We start from the raw sequence: 11,148 nt of genomic DNA, 5'->3' as shown, positions 1-11,148 counted from the left end.
GTACCTTTTCTTCTAGCAAAAGGAGGGTGATTCCCATAAATTCACCATTTTTATTGATGTTACGGGGATCCCAGTAGCTGAGGAGACGGCCAACAACAAACTTGAGAAGACCGACAAAGGCGGAGAGCGTTGAAGGTGGTGGGGAGGACGGCAATAGCATCAGAGACAGACATGCTCAACAATTGAAAAAAAAAGTGCTCGTAGATATGAGAGGTTGGACTCCTGGATCTAGCATGACCTATATATAGCGAAGCCGTTCGTATCAGTTATGAGATGCTAACGTTTTTGATGGTGTGCATAAAGAGGGGGAGATGAAGAGATAGAGGGAGACTAAGAGTTCCATGGATTTGATTGGAGAAGTTTAGACAGTAGCGTCTGTGTATTGGAGGGGAGACGCAGGATTGGGAAAACCATAGGTCTCAGTCGAAGACGAAGAGCTGACGACTTGCAGGTTTTTTAGGGCCAGTTTTATGGTTTATTAAGATAGGTTTAGGCTTTAATCAAATGTATAAGCTGATGTAATAGATGGGCTAGCGAGTTTAAAAAATAAGCCCACAAATCAATCAGCAAATAATAGAGAACGTGATTTGTAAATCATTTTATTTATTTGTGGGACATTATTAAACCGACTTCATAAATATATATTAGTTTCAGCCATTAATGTACAAAGTATCCTTTAGTTTAATGGTATAAATGTTGGTGTTTATACGTCAATAATACGGGTTCGAGCCATGGGCTTGACATTTTTTCACTTTTTTAAAGGTGGAACCCACAAAATACTGACGTGGCGCGCGCTGAAGAGCCTTGAAACTGGCTCATTATAATGTTGATTACTTACAAAACTGGGGAACTGTTTTGTTTCATGTATGTTAACTACTGATCTCGCTGTAATGGGTCATCCTCAGTCATCATGGATTGTACTATGGAAAAAAGCAAGAAAAATCTTTTTACCATCAAATGCAGTGAATAGAGGTTAGTATTCTATACTGTCTAAACTATAGAAGACTATCTAACTCGTGTTGAATGTGTCGTCCATGTTGGTTGCATCGCTAGGATTGAACTTCTGGTTTATAATCGTACCACAATACCATTAGGAATAGACAATTTAGATTATTAACTGCAGGGTGGTGATTTGCAAACTTGTAAAGATTGTATAACTGATTTCAACCTAATCAATTGAACATAGTAATAAAGACAAAAACTGAGTAAGCACAAGAAATAGAAATTCATAAAGAGCAGAGGCTTGAAATACCATGGTTCAAACAAATTGGACAACAAATAAAAAAAAGGTTTAAAGAAACCCGAAAACGAACTAAAATCCATAAATTGAAAAACAAAAAGGAAAACTCATAGCACTAATGCAAACATAAGCCTCTTCTCAGACGTCCATAACGCCCAGTCTCAAACTGGTGTCAGATCATTAGACTCGGAATGCTGAGGTGAACAACTCTGTAACATCAGAAACCCCTATATTAAAAATGCAAAACAATCAGTTACTAAGTTTATACATAATCCATCTCCTATAAATATTATTATAAAGGAAATTTATCATACAACCTCAGGTGCATCAGACTGAGTTGAAAAAGTCCCTCCAAACGTGTTATCACTTCCTTACATATAGGAATAATATAACGTTAGAATCACGTTGTATCAACTACACGAAATATACATGATAAACTGAAATTAGTTTTACCGTAGGTGATTGAATCGCATCAAACTCATTTATCATTGCAAGGTTTGTAATAATCTTAAGAACCTTGAATATGTCATGCTTATATATAAAATTCTCCCTCTCAAAACCAATCTTGAAAAGAAAGATTTTTCCCACCAAATCGTTGAGAATAGGAGGCAACAACCTGAATCTAATATTAAATCAAATATAATATCAGTTTCAACATGTATATGACGCTATTTTTTTTTTGTTTTTCTTACGGATAATTAGGCTTGGGCATTTTAACCTGGACCAGAAGATCCGAACCGGAACCGATCCAAAAATACCCGACCCGGAATCGGACCGAAAATTTACAAGTACCTTTTGGGTCTAAATTTTTTTACCCGAAAGAACCGGAACCGAAAAGGAACCGATCCGAATAGACCCTGGCCCGAAAAAAACCGACCTGAATAGACCCGATCCGATAAAAACCGATTTGTACCCGACTTAAAAACATGTATATCTAAAACTATGATGTTTTTGTGTTCTATTTTATATATATTATTTTATGATTTAGTTGAAATATCTTTTGTTAACAACATTTGTTATTATTTTTTAACATTTTTAAAGTAATATAAAGCTTTAAAATGTAAAATTTAGAGTTTTAAAATGTTTTATTTTAATTATTAATAGTTTCATTTAAGTTGTTTTGTAAAATTTTAGATATATATGACAAATATTCAACTAAAGTTGATGGAATTTGGTATATCATGTCCTTTTCAGATCCTAAATACCCAAATCCGATCCGGACCCGATATGGACCCGAAAAATTAAGGATATTTTATGGGTATTTTAATTATAGATCCGAACCGACCCGGATCCGAGAAGAACCAACCCGAACCCGAACCGAAAATTTTTAAGTATCTATTGAGTCTAAATATTTAGGACCCGAAAAAAGTCAGACCCGAAAGGAACCGGCCCGAACCCGACCCGAAGGCCCGAACCCGACCCGAAGGCCCGAACCCGACCCGAAGGCCCGAACGCCCAGGCCTAGGATAAATGATTTTGCTCTGGTTTGCAATGTGACGAAATCACTCACATCCTTTTGTCTTATATAGGACGAAAACAGAGTCATAAAGAGAAAATATTCATGTTCAAAAAAAAAAAAGAGAAAATATTCATATCATAATGCATTTAAGACGTTCGATTTAGCTTGTCAATCACTCATAAAGCATCGCATATAACATCAATATTTACCATATATAGGTCACTGATTTTATATTCTATATAAATGCAGTATTAATGAGTGGAATCACCTTAATTTTTTTACCATATTTAAGGAATACATTGCATTTTAAAGAAGTAAAATAGTCAACACTATGTATATATACTAACCTAAAATAACTATGGCCACATCTGTCGTCTTTAAATGACGTATACCAACAGGAAACATGCTAGATACGTTCTTATCTTATAGAGCATAAACCGGCATAAATAGTTTACCCAATTCAAATCGGTTCGTGTAAATTGAACCATTTTGTTTTGCGATAGTAACTTAAATACTACACATAGTTCGAATATAACTGAGTTCATAGCAAATAGAGAAAAGCATTGCATTTTCCATATTTCTGGAACATAAATAGATCCTAAGTTTATATGAGTATGACTGTATGAGTATTACAGATTGCATGTGGTTGGCGAAAATGGTTAAATGGTCTTGTAGTTGTAGAGTCTTAGTTTGTTAAAATATCCCTTTCTAATATTATGCGTGAGAAAGTAGTTTATCATAAACTCTAATCTAAATATCTGTGTGTATTTGATTGTGTAGATAGATGATATTATAGAGTTTCATGTATGGCTGTGATGCAACATAGTGCAATTCAGAGTGGCGTCTCAGACTCTCAGCGGATCCAAAAATCAAGTACGCCCCATATATAGTGCATGCGAAAGAGAGGAGAGTGATCAGGTACTACGGACCTAACTGTGATTTTTAATATAAGGTAATTATGATAGAATAGGGCCAACGATTAGTTATAATGTTGGGTGGTAATGGCATTTGATGTAAATATTCTAGTGAAGAAAAGGTAATTTCATTTGTAGGCTGAGAATGAATGTAGGACTGCCACTTCATCATGACATGCTTGTAAATACTTTACATTTTAAAGGTTACTAGATCCTGATCCGCGCGCCAGCGCGGATATGAATTTACGGTTTTTGATTATTTAATTAACTAAATGATGTATTTGTAATATTTAATATATTATATTCACTAAGTAAATTACTTTTTTGGGGTCTTAAACCATTGATTTATGACGAATAGTCGATATCATATAAACAAATTGAACATATGCACGTAATTAGAGAATTGTATACGATATATAAAAACAATGGTTATGAATGTAAAATATGAAGAAATATTATATAATGACTTAGTATGGCATAAAAGATTGTAAATTATTTATACATATTTAAAGAAAATACAATGATTTTTTAAACTTATATGAAGAATTTAGGGTATAAAAACAGCTGATTTATGTAAATAATTTTAGATGTTTTATTAATAATAAATTATTTATATTTTTTGTTTTGAGATAAAGATAAAAATTAAATGTCCATAACCCAATTATGTTAAAAGACCTTATTAAAAAAGCCCATGTGATTATTATTAAGGTAACTGAAAATGACAAACAATAAAATATGAAGTTTAAATTTATTTAAGCATATTTCATTAATGTAAGTGAAAAGACAAGTAATAAATTAGACAGTTTTATTCGTTTTAGGATATTTCATAAACGCAACTGAAAAAGACAAGCAAAAAAATAGAGAGTTTAATTAATGAAGTAAGAACATTTTCAAATGGGTACTTCTCTTTTAATAATATAGATTATGTCCAACTTTATTTAAGGATATTTCATTAAGTTAACGGAAAAAAACAAACAATAAAATAGGAAGTTTAAATTAATTTAAGCATATTTCATTAATGTAACTGAAAAGACAAGTAATAAATTAGACAGTTTTATTCGTTTTAGGATATTTCATAAACGCAACTGAAAAAGACAAGCAAAAAAATAGAGAGTTTAATTAATGAAGTAAGAACATTTTCAAATGGGTACTTCTCTTTTAATAATATAAATTTTTTCAAATTGCTTCTCTGAGAAAGCGATTCTAAATGAAATAGTAAAGGGTAACCGATGTAGTATAATGGAAATAGCCAAATATATATTATTAAGAATATATGATAAAAGCATTCATATATAAATTCACCTAGAATAAAATATGGAATATGGACAAAACATAGGAATATGGACAGACAGAGGAATTGTATGAAAGGAAATATGTAGATGAAAAGTTTGGTTATGGTACGATAAATTATAAAATGAGGTCTAATTTTAAAATCTACCTAGAAAAAGTTGTGATGTTTCTAATTTAATAAGATAGATATTTTGGATAATACTTCCAATATACATTATTTTGGGTTTCTGTTATATACACTTACTAAAAGAATGTATGGTATAGTATGTATGTATGATAAAGCATTTTTTTTTGTAAACTGGTTTTCATTCATAATTAAAAGAAAATAAAAAGAAATATATAGATGAAAAGTTTGGTTATGGTACGATAAATTATAATATGAGGTCCAATTTTAAAATCCACCTAGAAAAGATTGTGATGTTTCTAATTTAATAAGATAGATATTTTGGATAATACTTCCAATATACATTATTTTGGGTTTCTGTTATATACACTTACTAAAAGAATATATGATATAGTATGTATGATAAAGCATTCATATATAAATCCACCTAGAATAAAATATGGAATATAGACAAAACATAGGAATATGGACAAACAGAGGAATTGTATCAAAGAAAATATATAGATGAAATATGGACAAAACATAGGAATATAGAGGAATTGTATTAAAGGAAATATATAGATGAAAAGTTTGGTTATGGTACGATAAATTATAATATGAGGTCCAATTTTAAAATCCACCTAGAAAAGATTGTGATGTTTCTAATTTAATAAGATAGATATTTTGGATAATACTTCCAATATACATTATTTTGGATTTCTGTTATATACACTTACTAAAAGAATATATGATATAGTATGTATGTATGATAAAGCATTCATATATAAATAGCTAAATATACATTATTAAGAATATAAGATATAGTATGTATTATAAAGCATTCATATATAAATCCACCTAGAATAAAATATGGAATATGGACAAAACATAGGAATATGGACAAACAGAGGAATTGTATCAAAGGAAATATATAGATGAAATATGGACAAAACATAGGAATATAGAAGATATAGATGAAATATGGACAAAACATAGGAATATAGAAGAATTGTATTAAAATAAATATATAGATGAAAAGTCTGGTTATGGTACGATAAATTATAATATAAGGTCTAATTTTAAAATCTACCTAGAAAATGTTGTGATGTTTCTGATTTAATAAAATAGATATTTTGGACAATACTTCTAATATACATTATTTTGGGTTTTTGTTATATACACTTACTAAAGAACGGACGGTGGGAATCAAACATATTAAGCAAAAATTATGGTGCGAGAAGGAAATAAATGAAAGAGTTTGGAATAATAGGAGATCTTAAATGAGATGCTATATCAATTCAAAACAATAAATTATCCTTTAAATTCAATTAATTTTAGTATTTTCTTAGAAAATAAAAATGACCATACAACGCTCTAGCTTATCTAGTTTACACAGAAAATAAAACAAGTAACGGAAACGGAAAAAAAACATCAAGCTTTTGAAGTAAAAACAATTAACTAAGAATGGTTAAGAAAATAAAACCCTAAGAAAATCTTTAATTTGGTTATAAAAAAGGAGTTAACTACACCGAGGGTAAGATTGGAACAACTACAACTTTTGTAAAATACGCTACTACTCATCGCAGACCACTACACCAAAGAGAATAACTTGTTTCGGATGCCTCTCGTATCAATATAACAACTTTCTCGGCTCCAAGCCCAGACACCTCTATAAGTAGACATGTTCGTAACTTGAGAAAGAGCATAAAAAAAAAAAAAAAACATCACTCTCTCTCAGTCGAAAAAGAGCATAAAAGAAAAAACAAACATCATTCTCTCTCAGTCGCTCTATCACACAAAATGATGTCTCTGCGATCAATCTCCGCTGTTCTAATGTCGCTCCTTCTCCTGTCTGCCACGGCGGGTCAGGCTTTCTATTTCTTCTTCTTTTTTTGATCAACGGCTCTCCGTTTCTTCTCTTTTTGGTCTTTGATACGTTCATTTTAAAAAATTTCGTTAAATATGTGCATTCGTTACAATCTATAGAGCTCCAAATATTCAACAGCAAATTCCTTTTGTTAAACTTTTACTTTCTTACATTTCAGTTAATATTTATTTATTCCCCATGCTGTTTTATCAGCTTATAAGCTACAATTTTTTTTTTAATTTTGTTGTCAACAGGTATGATCCAGACCGGGCCCGATCCAGTGAAATCTCCCGTCGACCATACCGGTCCAAAATGGGTTCTTCCACCGGTGCCTTGCACCCAGGAAGATTGTGGCTTCGTTTGCAGGCACAGCGATTTGCTTCCTTTTGGATGTCCAGGCGTCAACTGTTACTGTCTGCAGAATCCATAAATAATTGTTGTACGAGTTTGTCTACAAAAATTATCCAAGTTTGATGAAATAAAGTATCTGAATTAAGTGGTGATGTTACAGAGAAAACTACTGAATGCTTTGATTAAAATTGCTATCCGTGTTTGTTTCATGAAAAGTGAACCTTCTGCTGAACAATGGAATGTTCTCGCCCTGACATGTTAACTGCCACTCAATCTCTGAACCTTGTTTTTGCTTTGTTCATATTCGTCCCAGCTATAGGACCAATTCACATATTGTCTTCCATCCTTGAATGAACTATGATAATCTAACCCTTCGTGTTGGCTACTCCCAATTAATAAGCTCAATCCATCCTTGAGACTCCCAAGTCCTAGGAAAGAACTCTTGTAAACTCATCATGCGAACTTTGACTAGCTTGTGATTATAATCACAACTTCCACTCTTGTTCTGTCCATTTAAACCACTACAGCACTACACTTTGTAGGACAAACAACTCCTTCCGGATCAAAAGGCAAGTTTGTAACTTTACCAACACATCTCTGTATCACTCTCCTCATCCAACCATCTTCATGACATGTATCTACTCCATTCCACTTAGCTATAGCTTAGTCAAGACACCACCAGGTTCACATACTCTAATTCTAGGAAGCAGACCCGTGAGTCCATTTCCCTTTCCCCTCAGTAAATTTTCAATTATTGGCCTGGTTCCAGTCAACTTGTTTCTTTCGAACTTGAATTTTCAGAACTTAAGTTGCTTCGTATGTTTCTTATTACCTGTAGCTCTTAGAGACTTTCGATCATACAGTTGGTGTGCATTACCTATGATCTCCATATCTGACAGACTCTTGGAAAACGCATCCCCTACCATCACTGAATCCATTAAAGGCGTTGAGCTAAAGAGCCAAGACACATCAAAACACTCAACGTTCTTCACCAATAATCAATCTGGTTCACAGCTATCCTATCCATACTCTACATTTTTTTAAACAAAACTTCACCAGTACTCGAGCGACTGTTTGTTCTTGCGACGAACAATTCATCTCCGTCTTCGGAATTGAAACATCCAACTTCGGAATTTATGTGGTGAGCACCCAACGAGTTCACTCCATGACTTTTTGTTGTTGACTCATTGGTCCAAGACTTGAGATCAGCTTTCTCGTACATTCTTCCCAAAGACGAATATAGTGGTGTGTTCCATTATCTGTATGCGTTCTACACGTGTCTCTCCCCTTGCTGACTCATCTTCTTTTCCTTTATATTTGAGTTTGCTAAGATCATCTTTATGCTAGAGATTCATTAAGGGTGGCTTAATTAATTTTTAATTGTATTTAAGGAAAAAAGTTGGTTAAGAAATTTTGTTAAGAAACTTGAGATTTTATGTCCTCCATTGCAAGTCTTTTATTTTAGGTTTTAATTATAAAATATTATTAAAAAAAAATATTAAATTTTTTAATAAAACTGTTTAATAATTTTATTAAATAAAACATAATAAAATATAACATTTTAAACATAGATTTTTAAATTAAAACATGAAAACAAAGATTAGTAAAATAAAAAAGAATTATTTGAAAGACGCATTCGAGTTCACTTGTTGTCTTCATCACGTCCAAATTTATGTCATATGTGTTCAACCAACTCATCTTTAAGTTGCTGATGCGTTTGTCTATAACGAATTTTCCTTCGAACATCCATCATATTTGGGATATTGGAAGGCATATCTGTAGAAAACGTGAGGTCGACATGTAAACTTTCGTTGTCTTCTCCTTGTTGGAACTCTGAAAGATCAAATTGAGTGTATCTATCTCGTTCGTTTTCTACTATCATATTATGGAGTATGATACATGCTCTCATAATCTTTCCAATTTTGACTTTATCCCAAAACATTGCTGGATTTTTAACAATTGCAAAGCGAGCTTGCAAGACTCCAAAAGCACGCTCGACATATTTTCGGACAGCTTCTTGACGTTGAGCAAATAAAACTGCTTTTGGCCCTTGTGGTATAGGAATAGATTGGATAAAAGTTGCCCATTTCGGATAAATACCATCGGTGAGATAGTAAGCCATATGGTACACACTTCCATTGACAGAAAAAGTGACAATTGGAGCTTGACCGTTTATAATGTCATCAAAAACAGGTGAACGATCAAGAACATTGATATCATTTAATGTACCTTGAGGTCCAAAAAACGCATGCCATATCCAGAGATCGTATGAAGCAACCGCCTCTAAAACGATTGTTGGTTTAGCCGAACCACGACAATATTGCCCTTTCCAAGCGGTAGGACAATTCTTCCACTCCCAATGCATACAATCGATGCTTCCTATCATCCCGGGAAATCCACGATACTCTCCAATATCAAGTAGACGTTGAAGATCAGCCGGTGTTGTTCTTCTTAAGTACTCATCGCCGAAAAAAGATATTATTCCTTCCACAAAATTTTCGACACATAACCGAGTTGTTGTTTAACCGAGCCGGAGGTATTCGTCGACCATATCAGCCGCATAACCATACGCCAAGACACGAATGGCTGCGGTACACTTTTGAAGGGGAGAGAGACTAATCCTTCCGAGACTATCTTGCGTTTCCCGAAAGTATTCAACTTCGTTGGAGAGTCGATCAACAATGCGCATGAACAATGGTTTGTTCATTCTAAAACGTCGCCGGAAGAAATTTTCAGGATACGTTGGAGTTTCACTGAAATAATCATTCCATAAACGAATATGCCCTTCTTCACGATTTCTTTCGATATAAGCTCGTTTTTTTCTTTTTTTTCTACGTTCTTCTTTCTCAGCATACTTAATGGATAAATTCTCAAATGTTTGATAAATTTTTTGATCAAAATATTGATCAAAAAATTGATCAAATATTTCATCATCTGATCCATCAAAGGTGTTTTGAGAAGAAGATGCCATATGTGATGAAAAGTGTTTGATCAAATTTTTTTTTTTGGTTTTCCAACAGAAAGTGTTTTAATAGATGATAGAACGAAGGAGTAGAGAAGATAATGAAATTTGTTTTGAAGTTGTTTTGTGAGAAGGAGAGATTAGATCGTTGGTGAAGGAGAGATATGATAGAACGAGGGAATAGAGAAACTTGTTTTGAAGTTATTTTGTGAGAAGGAGAGATATGATCGTTGGTGAAGGAGAGATATGATGGTTTTGAAAGAGAGAGAGATATAGAGACGAAGACACAAAGCAAATAAACCAATCCGTGACACAAAGACACAAAGCAAACAATTCCGTGACACAAAGCCAACAAGACACGTGAAGACAACAAAACATGACACAAGACATGACTCCAAAGTAAACAAGACACAATGTACAACCGTGACACAAGACAACAAAACTCCACGACAACCGTAACACAAGAGAACAACACAACCATTCGGTGAAGACAGAGCTCCAACACATGACTCCAAGAGCTCTAAATATCTCCTCGTCTTTGGTAACTTCAGGTGAAGCAGAGCCTGCATAATCATAGAAACAGAACAAGAACATTAAACGTTATCATCAACGAGAGGCAGAGAACACGAACATAAACAGAAACACTTTGAGCATTAAAATTAACAAGAACAAGACCATTAAAATTAACTCCATTTAAATTATTAGAGCAAAAACATTATCTCCCACAAACATAAACACTTAACTAAAACAGAACCACTTTGAGCAACTTAAACAGAAACACTTCGAGCAACTAAAACAGAAATAATTAGAGAAACTTAAACTAATTAGACAATAACTCGATAATGAGTTGTTTTCTTCAACTCTTCTTCATACTCCGCAAGTTCTTTTTTGGCAATTAGACTATCTAGAAGCCTCATCTTCGTGAGCCTTTCTTTGGCTGCCAAATCCTCTTTCTTTATCTT

At 33.1% G+C, this 11,148-nt stretch overlaps 1 long non-coding RNA gene across 1 annotated transcript; it reads left to right on the top strand.

Moving 5' to 3' along the window:
* Positions 1–858: 858 nt before the first annotated feature.
* Positions 859–3,759, top strand: LOC106316520. The gene is made up of 2 exons (XR_001264850.1): positions 859–972; positions 3,480–3,759. It is a non-coding gene; the product is annotated as an uncharacterized LOC106316520 (long non-coding RNA).
* Positions 3,760–11,148: the final 7,389 nt, after the last annotated feature.

This window comes from Brassica oleracea, chromosome C9 (assembly GCF_000695525.1).
Source record: "Brassica oleracea var. oleracea cultivar TO1000 chromosome C9, BOL, whole genome shotgun sequence".
NCBI classification, from domain to species: domain Eukaryota; kingdom Viridiplantae; phylum Streptophyta; class Magnoliopsida; order Brassicales; family Brassicaceae; genus Brassica; species Brassica oleracea.
This window is presented reverse-complemented; position numbering and strand designations above follow the sequence as displayed.